Genomic DNA, 18636 nt, shown 5'->3' with positions numbered 1-18636 from the left:
CAGTATCATTTGAAATTATATAACAGTACCAGTGGACTTATATGGCAGTACCACTGGACTGGATTTATATGGCAGTACCACTGGACTTATACAGTAGTACCACTGGAATGGATTTATATGGCAGTATCACTGGACTAATACGGCAGTACCACTGGATTGGACTTATATGGCAGTACCATTGTGTTTTTATGGCAGTACCACTGCACATATACGGCAGTGTCACTGGAATTATATGGCAGTACCACTGGACATATACGGCAGTATCACTGGACATATATGGCATAACGACTGGACTGGATTTATATGGCAGTATCACTGGATTTATACAGCAGTATCACTGGAATTATATGGCAGTACCACTGGACATATACGGCAGTATCACTGGAGTTATACGGCAGTACCACTGGACATATACGGCAGTATCACTGGACTTATATGGCAGTACCACTGGACTGGATTTATATGGCAGTATCACTGGATTTATACGGCTTTACCACTGGACATATATAGCAGTATCACTGGACATATACTGCAGTATCACTGGAATTATATGGCAGTACCACTGAATTTATATGGCAGTACCACTGGACTTATATGGCAAGACCACTGAACTGAATTTATACGGCTGTATCATTGGACTTATACGGCAGTACCACTGCACATATACGGCAGTAATCATTGGACTTATAAGGCAGTATAACTATACTGGATTTATATGGAAGTACCACTGGATTTATACGACGGCACCACTGGATATATATGGCAGTATCACTGGAATTATATGACAGTACCAGTGGTCATATATGGCAGTATCACTGGACATAATCGGCAGTACCACTGGACTGGATTTATACAGCAGTACCACTGGATTTATATGGCAGTACCACTGGTCATATATGGCAGTGTCACTGGAATTATATGGCAGTACCACTGGACTTACATGGCAGTACCATTTAACTAGATTTATATGGCAGTACCACTGGACTTATACTGCAGTATCACTGGAATTATATGGCAGTACCACTGGACTTATACGGCAGTACCACTGGACATATACGGCAGTATCATTTGAAATTATATGACAGTACCAGTGGACTTCTATGGCAGTACCACTGGACTGGATTTATACGGCAGTACCACTGGACTTATACAGTAGTACCACTGGACTGGATTTATATGGCAGTATCACTGGACTAATATGGCAGTACCACTGGTTTGGACTTATATGGCAGTACCATTGTATTTTTACGGCAGTACCACTGGACATATACGGCAGTGTCACTGGAATTATATGGCAGTATCACTGGACATATACGGCAGTATCACTGGACATATATGGCATAACGACTGGACTGGATTTATATGGCAGTACCACTGGATTTATACGGCAGTATCACTGGAATTATATGGCAGTACCACTGGACATATACGGCAGTATCACTGGAGTTATACAGCAGTACCACTGGACATATACGGCAGTATCACTGGACTTATATGGCAGTACCACTGGACTGTATTTATATGGCAGTATCACCGGATTTATACGGCAGTATCACTGGACTTACACAGCAGCACAGGGACACTACCACTGGACTTATACAGGACAACACAGCACCACTGCAATGGATTGGACTTATACAGCAGCACTGGACATATGGCAGCAGAGGACACCACCACTGTGGCTGGACTGATGCAGCACAAGACACCACCACTGAACTGATGCAGCACAACACAGCACCATTTACTGGACTTATACAGCAGCAATGGATATATGGCACCAGAGGATACTACCACTGTGACTGGACTGATGCACACAAGACACCACCACTGGACTGATGCAGCACAAGACAGCACTGGAATAACACACATATGACAGAGCAGGTCGCCACACCACTTTCCCGCACAGACAGACACTGAGGAGAGAGACACGTCCTCTCGCTACACTCTCCAGGACTGGAGTGAAAATGGCGGTGACGCGCGGCTTCTTATATGGAATCCAACACCCCCCCCCCCCCCCCCCCGAGAATCCGTCAGCAGGATGATGACGTTTTGCCTAGTTCTGGTTTCCGAGTCAGGCAGAAAAACCAGAGCCATACTCGGATCCTGGCTCGGGACATGATGTTTGGTAGGGTTCGGTTCTCAGAGAACCGAACCCACTCGTCTCTAATATATATATACTAGTATATTGCACAGGCAAGTCTCGATTACTGATAAACAGTGATCTGATAGTAACTTATAGATACAAGTATTATACCATATCTGCTTTTAGTGTAAAGTTGATATTTCAGTATAGTTTTCCCTTAAATGGGTAGTAATTATCAAAGACTCACTCCCAATTGCCTCTGCATCTACTGCTCATTCATGTGTTACAAATGAACAGTGAACAAGTGGGTGATTACAAGAGGATAGTGCCGGAGTAGAGTGAAAGATAGATGAAGTGCAGAGGATCTGCTTTTGAGATCTAACACCGGTCACCCCCCCTGGTGGAGAAACCAGTGCAGGGGGTGTGTGCCAGCACACTCCCAATGAGAGTCCCCCTGAATTGGAGTTTGAAGTTATGAGGTACAAATAAGATGGATACACAGTAAATATGGTAATTCACAGATAAAAAGTAAAGCAATACTTATCAGAGACTTGTGTAATGTGCTGGATCTAGTCCTGTCCACGGGATCTGGAACCTCCAACCTTCAACACGTGTTTCGCTGGGGAATTGGCTTATTCACCAAGTGTAGTTTGTATATCTGTCAATGTGTATAACTCCATATTGGCAGGATATGGGCAGGTTTACACCAAATCTTCCTCATTAGCATGTATTTATACCTACCCTCTGGCAGATGTAAAATACCCACTCGAGTTACTTTCTTATGACCACCAGCTAATAGACAGAGTAACCGATTCGGAGCCCCATGTGCAGCGTAGTACAGTAAAATGTCATTTTAGACACACGTCTGGTAGCCCCCAGGTTCATTTTGACAGTGAGCTGCTCCACTGTAGTGTGTCGGTCGGCTCTCACACACCTTTGTAGCCAAGGTTCACCTCTCACATCAATGGCATGTGGTGCTCCGCAGTTTCCACATTGGTTATTCACAATGGTGCCATTTGTATAGTTATGAAACACATTCTCCACAGCAGCACGTGAACAGTTCACAAACTGCGCTGTTTCAGAAATACTGCCACCCTCGCCTCGAAAGACAATAATCATCCCTTTTTGAAGCTCAGATAAATTGCCCCTTTTAGCCATGACAGCAATGAGTGATATGTGTGCAGACGGCATATCGCACACCTTATATACACATTAAGCTGAAGCATGACATGTGACGCACGTCATGGTCTACGGGCTGATGACGTCAAATGTAGGAGGTGGTCATAATAATGTGACTCAGCCATGTATATGTCTCCTAACTGTGATTTATGTATGTCTCTACAGGTCTGTATGAGCCACACTTATGCACTGTAAACACACCAATACTTTGCTCAGCCTGTCGATCTGCCCCTTCCCTTCAGGGTTATGCATTTCCAGTAATAAATAGAGATATGTGGTTTGATTTTTAAAAATCTGAACCCTCCAAACTTAGTGGTTCTGAGTTAAACCAAGACTCAGTTTTGAATCTTCATGTAGTGTTGGATCTCTCGAATTTGTTTTTATGATTGTATTACGGAATTTTTCAGGTGCCATTTCAGTGGGCAAAACTGACTGGAAATGACTGGAAATTAGAGATGAGCGGGTTCGGTTTGTCGAGATCCGAACCCCCCCGAACTTCACCTATTTTACACTGGTGCGAGGCAGCCTCGGATCTTCCCGCTTTGCTCGGTTAACCCGAACGCAGCCGAACGTCATCATCCCGCTGTCGGATTCTTGCGAGATTCGTATTCTATATAAAGAGCTGCGCGTCACCGCCATTTTCACTAGTGCATTGGAGATTGAACGGAGAGGACATGGCTACGTTCTCTGCCTGAAAAGCTCCATATCTGTGCTCAGTGTGCTGCAAATATCTGTGCTCAGTGGTGCTGCAAATATCTGTGCTCAGTGTGCCGCAAATATCTACGTTCTCTGCCTGAAAAGCTCCATATCTGTGCTCAGTGTGCTGCAAATATCTGTTCTCAGTGTGTTGCATTTTGGTGACCAACAGTATATAGTTGTACAGTACAGTAGGCCATTGCTGTATCTTGCAGCTCTGTGTCACTGCAAGTATCCATTCCATATCTGTGGTGAATTTTTGTGAGCAGTATATATAGTAGTATAGTGCAGCATTTTGGTGACCAACAGTATATAGTTGTATAGTACAGTAGGCCATTGCTGTATCTTGCAGCTCTGTGTCACTGCAAGTATCCATTCCATATATATGCTGCTTTTTTGTGAGCAGTATATATAGTAGTACAGTGCAGCATTTTGGTGACCAACAGTATATAGTTGTACAGTACAGTAGGCCATTGCTGTATCTTGCAGCTCTGTGTCACTGCAAGTATCTATTCCATATCTGTGATGCATTTTTGTGAGCAGTATATATAGTAGTACAGTGCAGCATTTTGGTGACCAACAGTATATAGTTGTACAGTACAGTAGGCCATTGCTGTATCTTGCACCTCTGTGTCACTGCAAGTATCCATTCCATATCTGTGCTGCATTTTTGTGAGCAGTATACATAGTAGTACAGTGCAGCATTTTGGTGACCAACAGTATATGATTGTACAGTACAGTAGGCCATTGCTGTATCTTGCAGCTCTGTGTCACTGCAAGTATCCATTCCATATCTGTGGTGAATATTTGTGAGCAGTATATATAGTAGTATAGTGCAGCATTTTGGTGACCAACAGTATATAGTTGTACAGTACAGTAGGCCATTGCTGTATCTTGCAGCTCTGTGTCACTGCAAGTATCCATTCCATATATGTGCTGCATTTTTGTGAGCAGTATATATAGTAGTATAGTGCAGCATTTTGGTGACCAACAGTATATAGTTGTACAGTACAGTAGGCCATTGCTGTATCTTGCAGCTCTGTGTCACTGCAAGTATCTATTCCATATCTGTGATGCATTTTTGTGAGCAGTATATATAGTAGTACAGTGCAGCATTTTGGTGACCAACAGTATATAGTTGTACAGTACAGTAGGCCATTGCTGTATCTTGCACCTCTGTGTCACTGCAAGTATCCATTCCATATCTGTGCTACATTTTTGTGAGCAGTATATATAGTAGTACAGTGCAGCATTTTGGTGACCAACAGTATATAGTTGTACAGTACAATAGGCCATTGCTGTATCTTGCTGCTCTGTGTCACTGCAAGTATCCATTCCATATATGTGCTGCATTTTTGTGAGCAGTATATATAGTAGTAAAGTGCAGCATTTTGGAGACCAACAGTATATAGTTGTACAGTACAGTAGGCCCTTACTGTTAATATAATAATATTACTGGCATATAATTCCACTCATCAAAAAATGGAAAACAAAAATGAGGAGGGTGAAATAGGGAAAGATCAAGATCCACTTCCACCTAGTGCTGAAGCTGCTGCCACTAGTCATGGCAGAGACAATTCAATGCCACAACGTCATCTGCCAAGGCTGATGCCCAATGTTATAGTAGAGAGCATGTAAAATCCAAAAAACTAAAGTTCAGTAAAATGACCCAAAAATCTAAATTAAAAAGTGTCTGAGGAGAAGCGTAAACTTGCCAATATGCCATTTACGACACGGAGTGGCAAGGAATGGCTGAGGCCCTGGCCTATGTTCATGGCTAGTGATTCAGCTTCACATGAGGATGGAAGCACTCATCCTCTCGCTAGAAAACTGAAAAGAGTTAAGATGGCAAAAGCACAGCAAAGAACTGTGCGTTCTTCTAAATTACAAATCCCCAAGGAGAGTCCAATTGTGTCGGTTGCGATGCCTGACCTTCCCAACACTGGATGGGAAGAGGTGGCTCCTTCCACCATTTGCACGCCCCCTGGAAGTGCAGGAAGGAGCACCCACAGTCCAGTTCCTGATAGTCAAATTGAAGATGTCACTGTTGAAGTACACCAGGATGAGGATCAGAGGCAGAACTCTGGGAGGCAGCGGAGTCATCTGCCGCCGGGCTCCTGCTCTGAAGGGGGGCACCTCTCCTCCCATTCTGTGACACCAGTGAATTAAGTTAATTGATAGCTGCCGCTATCTTTTCAGTGGCCGACTTCCTCACTGGTCCCTGCACCTTACAAATCACACCCTCTTTATTATACACATTTTACTAGTGTCACACCCAGGATTAGAATCCACAACCTGGAAGCAGACACCTTACTGATGAAGCTGTTTGCGCCTGTATAGGAAATATGAGAATTTTAACTATATGAAAATACTTCTCTGACAATTACACGTAACTTCATATAGATAGCATTCTCATGCTTCCTCTACAGGAGCAAATAGCTCCATCAGTAAAGTGTCTGCTGTTACACACACACACACACACACACACACACACACACACACACACACACACACACACACACACACACTTATCTTGATATAAGAAATAGGGGGGCACCAATATTTATCTTGCCTCCGGACAACTGGGATGAACTTACGCCACTGATGAGGATATGGGTGTTGCTGGCACTGAGGAGGAAATTGACAAGGAAGATTCTGATGGTGAGGTGGTTTGTTTAAGGCAGGCACCCGGGGAGACACCTGTTGTCCGTGGGATGAATATGGCCATTGACATGCCTGGACAAATTACAAAAAAAATCACCTCTTCGGTGTGGAATTATTTTAACAGAAATGCGGACAACAGGTGTCAAGCCGTGTGTTGCCTTTGTCAAATTGTAATAAGTAGGGGTAAGGACGTTAACTACCTAGGAACATTCTCCCTTATATGTCACCTGGAGCGCATTCATCAGAGTAATTGACAAGTTCAAAAACTTTGGGTGACAGAGGAAGCAGTCCACTGACAACTAAATCCCTTCTTCCTCTTGTACCCATGCTCCCAGGGCAAACCACACCACCAACTCCCTCAGTGTCAATTTCCTCCTTAGACAGGAATGCCAATAGTCCTGCAGGCCATGTCACTGGCAAGTCTGACGAGTCCTCTCCTGACAGGGATTCCTCCGATGCATCCTTGAGTGTAATGCCTACTGCTGCTGGCGCTGCTGCTGTTGCTGCTGGGAGTGGATCATCATCCCAGAGGGGAAGTCGGAAGACCACTTGTAATACTTCTAGTAAGCAATTGACTGTCCAACAGTCCTTTGCGAGGAAGATGAAATATCACAGCAGTCATCCTGTTGCAAAGCGGATAACTCAGGCCTTGGCAGCTGTGTTGGTGTCAGACGTGCGTCCGGTATCTGGCGTTTGTTCACGTGGACTTAGAGAATTTCTTGAGGTAGTGTTTTCCCGGTACCAAATACCATCTAGGTTCCAATTCTCTAGGCAGGCGATACCGAGAATGTACACAGATGTCAGAAAAAAAGTCACCAGTGTCCTAAAAAATGCAGTTGTACCCAATGTCCACTTAACCACGGATATGTGGACAAGTGGAGCAGGGCAGACTCAGGACTATATGACTGTGACAGCCCACTGGGTAGATGTATTGCCTCCCGCAGCAAGAACAGCAGCGGCGGCACCAGTAGCAGCATCTCGCAAATGCCAACTCATTCCTAGGCAGGCTACGCTTTGTATCATCGCTTTCCATAAGAGGCACACAGCTGACAACCTCTTACGGAAACTGTGGAACATCATTGCAGAATGGCTTACCCCAATTGGACTCTCCTGGGGATTTGTGGCAGTGGACAATGCCACCAATATTGTGCGTGCATTACATGTGATCAAATTCCAGCATGTCCTATGTTTTGCACATAGATTGATTTTGGTGGAGCAGAATTTTTTTTAAAACGACAGGGGCATGCAAGAGATGCTGTCGGTGTCCCGAAGAATTGCGGGCCACTTTCGGCATTCAGCCACCGCGTGCCGAAGACTGGAGCACCAGCAAATACTCCTGAACCTGCCCCGCCTTCATCTGAAGCAAGAGGTGGTAACGAGGTGGAATTCAACCCTCTATATGCTTTAGAGGATGGAGGAGCAGCAAAAGGCCATTCAAGCCTATACATCTGCCTACGATATAGGCAAAGGAGGGGGAATGCACCTGACTCAAGCGCAGTGGAGAATGATTTCAATGTTGTGCAAGATTCTGCGACCCTTTGAACTTGCCACACGTGAAGTCAGTTCAGACACTGCCAGCCTGAGTCAGGTCATTCCCCTCATCAGGCTTTTGCAGAAGCAGCTGGAGAGATTGAAGGAGGAGCTAAAATGGAGCGATTCCGCTAGGCATGTGGGACTTGTGGATGGAGCCCTTAATTCGCTTAACCAGGATTCAAGGGTGTTCAATCTGGTGAAATCAGAGCACTACATTTTGGCCACCGTGCTCGATCCTAGGTTTAAAGCCTACGTTGTATCTCTCTTTCTGGCAGACACAAGTCTGCAGAGGTTCAAATACCTGCTGGTGAGACAATTGTCAACTCAAGCGGAACGTGACCCGTCAACAGCTCCTCCTTCACATTCTCCCGCAACTGGGACTGCGAGGAAAAGGCTAAGAATTCCGAGCCCACCCGCTGGCAGTGATGCAGAGCAGTCTGGAGCGAGTGCTGACATCTGGTCTGGACTGAAGGACCTGCCAACGATTACTGACATGTCGTCTACTGTCACTGCATATGATTCTGTCACCATTGAAAGAATGGTGGAGGATTATATGAGTGACAGCATCCAAGTAGGCACGTCAGACAGTCCATACATATACTGGCAGGAAAAAGAGGCAATTTGGAGGCCCTTGCTAAAACTGGCTTTATTTTACCTAAGATGCCCCCCCTCCAGTGTGTACTCCGAAAGAGTGTTTAGTGCAGCCGGTCACCTTGTCAGCGATCGGTGTATTAGTTTACTCCCAGAAAATGTGGAGAAGATGATGTTCATCAAAATGAATTATAATCAATTCCTCCGTGGAGACATTCCCCATCAATTGCCTCCAGAAAGTACACAGGGACCTGAGATGGTGGATTCCAGTGGGGACGAATTAATACTCTGTGAGGAGGGGGATGTACACAGTGAAAGGGGTGAGGAATCAGAGGATGATGATGAGGTGGACATCTTGCCTCTGTAGAGCCAGTTTGAGCAAAGAGAGATTGATTGCTTCTTTTTTTGGTGGGGGCCCAAACCAACCTGTCATTTTAGCCACAGTCGTGTGGCAGACCCTGTCGCTGAAATGATGGGTTTGTTAAAGTGTGCATGTCCTGTTTATACAAAATAAGGGTGGGTGGGAGGGCCCAAGGACAATTACATCTTGCACCCCTTTTTTTATCTTTGCATCATGTGATGTTTGGGGCCAATTTTTTTAAGTGCTATCCTGTCTGACACTGCAGTGCCACTCCTAGATGGGCCAGGTGTTTGTGCCACCCACTTGGGTCACTTAGCTTAGTCATCCAGCGACCTCGGTGCAAATTTTAGGACTAAAAATAATATTGTGAGGTGTGAGGTGTTCAAAATAGACTGGAAATGAGTGGAAATTATGGTTATTGAGGTTAATAATACTATAGGATCAAAATTACCCCCAAATTCTATGATTTAAGCTATTTTTGAGGGTTTTTTGGAAAAAAAACACCCAAATCAAAACACATCTGAATCCGACAAAAAAATTTCAGGGAGGTTTTGCCAAAACGCGTCCGGATCCAAAACACGGCCGCGGAACCGAATCCAAAACCAAAACCCAAAAAATTTCCGGTGCACATCTCTACTGGAAATAAATGTTATTTTTTAATAATACTATAGGAACTAAAAACAGGTCTACATTACATGACTTTAGCTGTATTTCAAAAAGGTAAAAAAAAAGCCCAAACCTAATCTGAAACAAAACACTAAAGGTGGATTTGATCAAACCAAAACACGAGGGTCAGCGCAGCTCTCTAGTAATAAGTTGCATGTATGCACAGGTTTCTAAGCAACCAAATGTGTGCATTAACTTTGTGAACATGCGCAGAGTGATTTCACACAAATGACACTATGAAGTCTGGCAAAGTACTGTACTCACTCCACTGCAGTCTCATGGTATTCACCATAAATGCTAAGATCAGTATGTGTGCTATCTCCGTAGGTACAAATGAATTCTTTGTGTGCACCATGCCATGAAACCAACTCAGATAGGAGTGCGTGGTTATTGCTAGGCATACTGAATGGCAATGTTGGCATCCTTATTAGACTGCTTCATACTAAATTGCATCTAAACACCTTTATGTTAATGGCAAATAGACTGACATGCTGTACATATCTTCAGGCAAAGCCTTTCTTGCTTAAATGTAATTAGTGGTAATTTTGAAAGGAAAAAGAAAGACTCTGTGATGGGGCACACTTTGGAAATATGAAATATGTTAAAACTTAACATTTATTAAAGTTAATCATAAGAAAATGGATCGACATAGACTTTAGTATAAAAACAAACACCTATAGGACACTTAACTTATGTAAATATTAGGGTTAAAATACCCTCTATTGACACAAATCATATTCCATAGTGGACAGTGTCAATTTGAGATTTATGCCTAGGGTGAAAAATATTTCAAAACAGAGATACTGTATATATGATATCTAAGTGTATCAGGAGTACATTTACTACTGTTATAAAATTAAATGAGTGTCGTGTAAACTCCTTGATAATTGCTCTCTTGGTGCTGTGGGTAATCAGCTGAGCAAAGTTACATTTTTTGGTATTTGAATATGTATCATTAGGTTTCTATTCCTAACAAGATGATGTAGATATAGAGGTAAAGCCAATGTTTCCTCCACCACTTCTGCTGTTTGCTGGGAAATAGTGCTACTGCACCTGATATTCCAAGGTAGTCACCTAACCTTGTACTAATCAGGCCTATCACTGCTTTGCTTCCAAGATCAGACGGATTTGGGCGTGGCCAGTGAAGTGTGGCAGTAGTATTGTGAGCCAACAAATGAGAGAGTGTATGGTTTTGGCATGTATACCAAAAGTGAGAACTTCTACTGTCCCGCTAGTCTGCCCCAAGTTCCTGTTACAGTGTGCATTGCAGAAAACTTGATGTCTGGCAATGGATGAGAGAGTTCTCATATAGGTAGGGATAGAGAGGGTGCACCCCTACTTCTGCTGTCCAATGTCATATATGGTTATGGAGGACATTGGATGAGAGAGATGGGGTGCTGAGAGAAAATTTTTTATAGAAATGTATGACAGATATTTCTACCAGGTGGTTTGTAAACATCATAACCTTTTTTGCCAGAAATGTGTGGTAAAACTGTCATCTTTTTCCAAACAATGGTTTTTATTAGGTATTGGTGGACATTATAACCTCTTTTGTCAGAAATGCATGACAAGTACTTAGTCGAAATAAGCGCAAGCACTTTAAGCAATAGGTGATAATTCATGAGCAATGGGTTAACACATATCAGTAATTTATATATTCAAAATGTGCCCTCAAATTCCTATGGCTTTTTAAATAAAGTCCAAAGCATATGTTGGTGCATCAAATTGGGAAAACAATAATGACCCCTTATAAAGAAAATGGATTGATTACCGGCACATGTATACTGACTGTTTTTAATAGGTTCTATGTAAGCTTATTCAAAAAATAAGCTTACATAGAACCCTCTCTATTCCTACTTATGCGAGAACTCTCTCATCCATTGCCAGACATCAAGTTCCCTGCAATGCACACTGTGTCAGTGACTTGGGGCAGACTAGCGGGACAGTAGAAGTTCTCACTTTTGGTATACATGCCAAAATCATACACTGTCATTTGTTGGGTCACAATACTACTGCCACACTTCACTGGCCACGCCCAAATCCATCTGATCTTGGAAGCAAAGCAGTGACAGGCCTTTTCAGTACAAGGTTAGGTGACTACCTTGGAATATCAGGTGCAGTAGCACTATTTCCCAGCAAACAGCAGAAGTGGTGGAGGAAACATTGGCTTTACCTCTATATCTACATCATCTTGTTAGGAATAGAAATGTAATGACACATATTCAAATACCAAAAAATTTAACTTTGCTCAGCTGATTACCCACAGCACCAAGGGAGCAATTATCAAGGAGTTTACACGATACTCATTTGATTTTATAACAGTAGTAAATGTACTCCTGATACACTTAGATATCATATATATCTCTGTTTTGAAATATTTTTCACCTTAGGTGTAAATCTCAAATTGACACTGTCCACTATGGAATATGATTAGTGTAATTTTTTAACCCTAATATTTACATAACTTAAGTATCCTGTAGGTGTTTGTTTTTATACTAAAGTCTATGTCGATCCTTTTTCTTATGATTAACTTTAATAAACGTTAAGTTTTAACATATTCATATTTCCAACACAGAGTCTTTCTTTTTCCTTCCAAAACTACCACTTGTATTACTGATATAAAGCGAGAGATTTTGAATACACCTTAGGCGCTACCACCATGTAAACAGATATCACAAGACATTACTGATGAAATGTCCCAAAAAAAATCTTTCAATAATTGTCACGCTTCTTCAGGAATTCTCACAGTTCTCCACGTTTTAAATCTTCCTCATGGGTAAACGGAGACAATATGTAAGCAAGAAGAAAATATTGTATATAGTGTAGTGAGGAGCAATGAAAAGAGTGTAAGTAGAAGGTTTTGGAATCCCTCCCTTCTCCCTCCACGCTATCCGCTGGCCACTGGATTTGGTAAGTCCCTCTGTGGATGCAGGTATATGGACCAAAGTATGCCGCCAACGCGTTTCGAGTTATCCTTAACTCTTCCTCAGGGCAGTTAAGGATAACTCGAAACGCGTTGGTGGCATACTTTGGTCCATCTACCTGCATCCACAGAGGGACTTACCAAATCCAGTGGCCAGCGGATAGCGTGGAGGGAGAAGGGAGGGATTCCGGAACCTTCCACTTACACTCTTTTCATTGCTCCTTGCCGGGAGCTGGGCACGGTACGGTTCCAATTTTTACTTGAGAGTGAAGCTATCACTTTTAATTGGACAAAACAATGTTCTTATCTCTTATATGTTATATATGAAAATAAATTGTAAATTTTTTAAAAAATCACTACACTATATACGATATTTTCTTCTTGCTTACATATTGTCTCCGTTTACCCATGAGGAAGATTTAAAACTAGTGATGTGCACCGGAAATTTTTCGGGTTTTGTGTTTTGGTTTTGGATTCGGTTCCACGGCCGTGTTTTGGATTCGGACGCATTTTGGCAAAACCTCACCGAACATTTTTTGTCGGATTCGGGTGTGTTTTGGATTCGGGTGTTTTTTTTCAAAAACTCCTAAAAAACAGCTTAAATCATAGAATTCGGGGGTCATTTTGATCCCATAGTATTATTAACCTCAATTACCATAATTTCCACTCATTTCCAGTCTATTCTGAACACCTCACACATCACAATATTATTTTTAGTCCTACAATTTGCACCAAGGTCGCTGGATGACTAAGCTAAGGGACCCAAGTGGCCGACACAAACACCTGGCCCATCTAGGAGTGGCACTGCAGTGTCAGACAGGATGGCCGATTTAAAAAATAGTCCCCAAACAGCACATGATGCAAAGAAAAAAAGAGGCGCACCAAGGTGGCTGTGTGACTAAGCTAAGCGACACAAGTGTCCGACACAAACACCTGGCCCATCTAGGAGTGGCACTGCAGTGTCAATCAAGACAGGATGGCACTTCCAAAAAATTGTCCCCAAACAGCACATGATGCAAAGAAAAAAAGAGGCGCACCAAGGTGGCTGTGTGACTAAGCTAAGCGACACAAGTGGCCGACACAAACACCTGGCCCATCTAGGAGTGGCACTGCAGTGTCAGGCAGGATGGCACTTCCCAAAAATTGTCCCCAAACAGCACATGATGCAAAGAAAAAAAGAGGCGCACCAAGGTGGCTGTGTGACTAAGCTAAGCGACACAAGTGGCCGACACAAACACCTGGCCCATCTAGGAGTGGCACTGCAGTGTCAATCAAGACAGGATGGCACTTCCAAAAAATTGTCCCCAAACAGCACATGATGCAAAGAAAAAAAGAGGCGCACCAAGGTGGCTGTGTGACTAAGCTAAGCGACACAAGTGGCCGACACAAACACCTGGCTCATCTAGGAGTGGCACTGCAGTGTCAGGCAGGATGGCACTTCCAAAAAATTGTCCCCAAACAGCACATGATGCAAAGAAAAATGAAAGAAAAAAGAGGTGCAAGATGGAATTGTCCTTAGGCCCTCCCACCAACCCTTATGTTGTATAAACAGGACATGCACACTTTAACGAACCCATCATTTCAGCGACAGGGTCTGCCACATGACTGTGACTGAAATGACTGGTTGGTTTGTGCCCCCACCAAAAAAGAAGCAATCAATCTCTCCTTGCACAAACTGGCTCTACAGAGGCAAGATGTCCACCTCATCATCATCCTCCGATTCCTCACCCCTTTCACTGTGTACATCCCCCTCCTCACAGATTATTAATTCGTCCCCACTGGAATCCACCATCTCAGGTCCCCGTGTACTTTCTGGAGGCAATTGCTGCTGGTGAATGTCTCCACGGAGGAATTGATTATAATTCATTTTGATGAACATCATCTTCTCCACATTTTCTGGAAGTAACCTCGTACGCCGATTGCTGACGAGGTGAGCGGCTGCACTAAACACTCTTTCGGAGTACACACTGGAGGGAGGGCAACTAAGGATAGAATAAAGCCAGTTTGTGCAAGGGCCTCCAAATTGCCTCTTTTTCCTGCCAGTATACGTACGGACTGTCTGACGTGCCTACTTGGATGCGGTCACTCATATAATCCTCCACCATTCTTTCCATGGTGAGAGAATCATATGCAGTGACAGTAGACGACATGTCAGTAATCATTGGCAGGTCCTTCAGTCCGGGCCAAATGTCAGCACTCGCTCCAGACTGCCCTGCATCACCGCCAGCGGGTGGGCTCGGAATTCTTAGCCTTTTCCTCGCACCCCCAGTTGCGGGAGAATGTGAAGGAGGAGATGTTGACGGGTCACGTTCCGCTTGACTTGACAATTTTCTCACCAGCAGGTCTTTGAACCTCTGCAGACTTGTGTCTGCCGGAAAGAGAGATACAACGTAGGTTTTAAATCTAGGATCGAGCACGGTGGCCAAAATGTAGTGCTCTGATTTCAACAGATTGACCACCCGTGAATCCTTGTTAAGCGAATTAAGGGCTCCATCCACAAGTCCGACATGCCTAGCGGAATCGCTCTGTTTTAGCTCCTCCTTCAATGTCTCCAGCTTCTTCTGCAAAAGCCTGATGAGGGGAATGACCTGACTCAGGCTGGCAGTGTCTGAACTGACTTCACGTGTGGCAAGTTAAAAGGGTTGCAGAACCTTGCACAACGTTGAAATCATTCTCCACTGCGCTTGAGTCAGGTGCATTCCCCCTCCTTTGCCTATATCGTGTGCAGATGTATAGGCTTGAATGGCCTTTTGCTGCTCCTCCATCCTCTGAAGCATATAGAGGGTTGAATTCCACCTCGTTACCATCTCTTGCTTCAGATAATGGCAGGGCAGGTTCAGGAATGTTTGGTGGTGCTCCAGTCTTCTGTACGCAGTGCCAGAATGCCGAAAGTGGCCCGCAATTCTTCGGGCCACCGACAGCATCTCTTGCACGCCCCTGTCATTTTTTAAATAATTCTGCACCCCCAAATTCAATGTATGTGCAAAACATGGGACGTGCTGGAATTTGCCCAGATGTAATGCACACACAATATTGCTGGCGTTGTCCGATGTCACAAATCCCCAGGAGAGTCCAATTGGGGTAAGCCATTCTGCGATGATCTTCCTCAGTTGCCGTAAGAGGTTGTCAGCTGTGTGCCTATTCTGGAAAGCGGTGATACAAAGTGTAGCCTGCCTAGGAACGAGTTGGCGTTTGCGAGATGCTGCTACTGGTGCCGCCGCTGCTGTTCTTGCTGCGGGAGGCAATACATCTACCCAGTGGGCTGTCACAGTCATATAGTCCTGAGTCTGCCCTGCTCCACTTGTCCACATGTCCGTGGTTAAGTGGACATTGGGTACAACTGCATTTTATAGGACACGTGAGTCTTTTTCTGAGGTCTGTGTACATTTTCGGTATCGCCTGCATAGAGAAATGGAACCTAGATGGTATTTGGTACCGGGGACACAGTACCTCAATCAAGTTTATAGTTGCCTCTGAATTAACAATGGATACCGGAACCACGTTTCTCAATGCCCAGGCTGCCAAGGCCTGAGTTATCTGCTTTGCAGCAGGATGACTGCTGTGATATTTCATCTTCCTCGCAAAGGACTGTTGGACAGTCAATTGCTTACTGGAAGCAGTACAAGTGGTCTTCCGACTTCCCCTCTTGGATGACGATCGACTCCCAGCAGCAACAACAGCAGTGACAGCAGCAGTAGGCGTTACACTCAAGGAAGCATCTGAGGAATCCCAGGCAGGAGAGAACTCGTCAGACTTGACAGTGACATGGCCTGCAGGACTATTGGCTTTCCTGGGTAAGGAGGAAATTGACACTGAGGGAGTTGGTGGTGTGGTTTGCAGGAGCTTGGTTACAAGAGGAAGGGATTTAGTGGTCAGTGGACTGCTTCCGCTGTCACCCAAAGTTTTTGAACTTGTCACTGACTTATGATGAATGCGCTGCAGGTGACGTATAAGGGAGGATGTTCCGAGGTGGTTAAAGTTCTTACCCCTACTTATTACAGCTTGACAAAGGCAACACACGGCTTGACACCTGTTGTCCGCATTTGTGTTGAAATAATTCCACACCGAAGAGCTGATTTTTTTTGTATTTTGACCAGGCATGTCAATGGCCATATTGGTACCACGGACAACAGGTGTCTCCCCGGGTGCCTGACTTAAACAAACCACCTCACCATAAGAATCCTCCTTGTCAATTTCCTCCCCAGCGCCAGCAACACCCATATCCTCATCCTGGTGTACTTCAACAGTGACATCTTCAATTTGACTATCAGGAACTGGACTGCGGGTGCTTCTTCCAGCACTTGCAGGGGGCGTGCAAATGGTGGAAGGCGCAAGCTCTTCCCGTCCAGTGTTGGGAAGGTCAGGCATCGCAACCGACACAATTGGACTCTTCTTGGGGATTTGTGATTTAGAAGAATGCACAGTTCTTTGCTGTGCTTTTGCCAGCTTAAGTCTTTTCTTTTTTCTAGCGAGAGGATGAGTGCTTCCATCCTCATGTGAAGCTGAACCACTAGCCATGAACATATGCCAGGGCCTCAGCCGTTCCTTGCCACTCCGTGTCGTAAATGGCATATTGGCAAGTTTACGCTTCTCCTCAGACGCTTTTAATTTTGATTTTTGGGTCATTTTACTGAACTTTTGTGTTTTGGATTTTACATGCTATCTACTGTGACATTGGGCATCGGCCTTGGCAGACGACGTTGATGGCATTTCATCGTCTCGCCCATGACTAGTGGCAGCAGCTTCAGCACGAGGTGGAAGTGGATCTTGATCTTTCCCTATTTTAACCTCCACATTTTTGTTCTCCATTTTTTAATGTGTGGAATTATATGCCAGTATCAATAGCAATGGCCTACTACTATATTTACTGCGCACAACTAAAATGAACCACAGGTATAGAATGTAGATGGATAGTATACTTAATGGATGACGAGTGACGACACAGAGGTAGGTACAGCAGTGGCCTACCGTACTGCTATAAGTATGTATATATAGTATACTGGTGGACACTGTCAGCAAACTGCAAAACTAAAATGCACCACAGGTATAGAATGTAGATGGATAGTATACTTAATGGATGACGAGTGACGACACAGAGGTAGGTACAGCAGTGGCCTACCGTACTGCTATAAGTATATATATAGTATACTGGTGGACACTGTCAGCAAACTGCAAAACTAAAATGCACCACAGGTAGATGGATAGTATACTTAATGGATGACGAGTGACGACACAGAGGTAGGTACAGCAGTGGCCTACCGTACTGCTATAAGTATATATATAGTATACTGGTGGACACTGTCAGCAAACTGCAAAACTAAAATGCAACACAGGTAGATGGATAGTATACTTAATGGATGACGAGTGACGACACAGAGGTAGGTACAGCAGTGGCCTACCGTACTGCTATAAGTATATATATAGTATACTGGTGGACACTGTCAGCAAACTGCAAAACTAAAATGCACCACAGGTAGATGGATAGTATACTTAATGGATGACGAGTGACGACACAGAGGTAGGTACAGCAGTGGCCTACCGTACTGCTATAAGTATATATATATATAGTATACTGGTGGACACTGTCAGCAAACTGCAAAACTAAAATGCACCACAGGTAGATGGATAGTATACTTAATGGATGACGAGTGACGACACAGAGGTAGGTACAGCAGTGGCCTACTATACTGTTATAAGTATATATATATAGTATACTGGTGGACACTGTCAGCAAACTGCAAAACTAAAATGCACCACAGGTAGATGGATAGTATACTTAATGGATGACGAGTGACGACACAGAGGTAGGTACAGCAGTTGCCTACCGTACTGCTATAAGTATATATATAGTATACTGGTGGACACTGTCAGCAAACTGCAAAACTAAAATGCACCACAGGTAGATGGATAGTATACTTAATGGATGACGAGTGACGACAC

At 43.9% G+C, this 18636-nt stretch overlaps 1 protein-coding gene and 2 pseudogenes across 1 annotated transcript in view; 1 reads left to right on the top strand and 2 right to left on the bottom strand.

Moving 5' to 3' along the window:
* The window catches only part of KERA (keratocan), a 71696-nt gene that overhangs the window by 33879 nt on the left and 19181 nt on the right, over positions 1 to 18636 (bottom strand). The window lies entirely within an intron of this gene.
* On the bottom strand, positions 10815 to 10933 carry LOC134939067 (5S ribosomal RNA; annotated as a pseudogene).
* Positions 11781 to 11899, top strand: LOC134937593 (5S ribosomal RNA; annotated as a pseudogene).

Source organism: Pseudophryne corroboree, chromosome 6 (genome assembly GCF_028390025.1).
Source record: "Pseudophryne corroboree isolate aPseCor3 chromosome 6, aPseCor3.hap2, whole genome shotgun sequence".
Taxonomy (NCBI): Eukaryota; Metazoa; Chordata; class Amphibia; order Anura; family Myobatrachidae; genus Pseudophryne; species Pseudophryne corroboree.
Note: the sequence above shows the minus strand (reverse complement) of the source record. Positions and strands in the feature narration are given on the sequence as shown.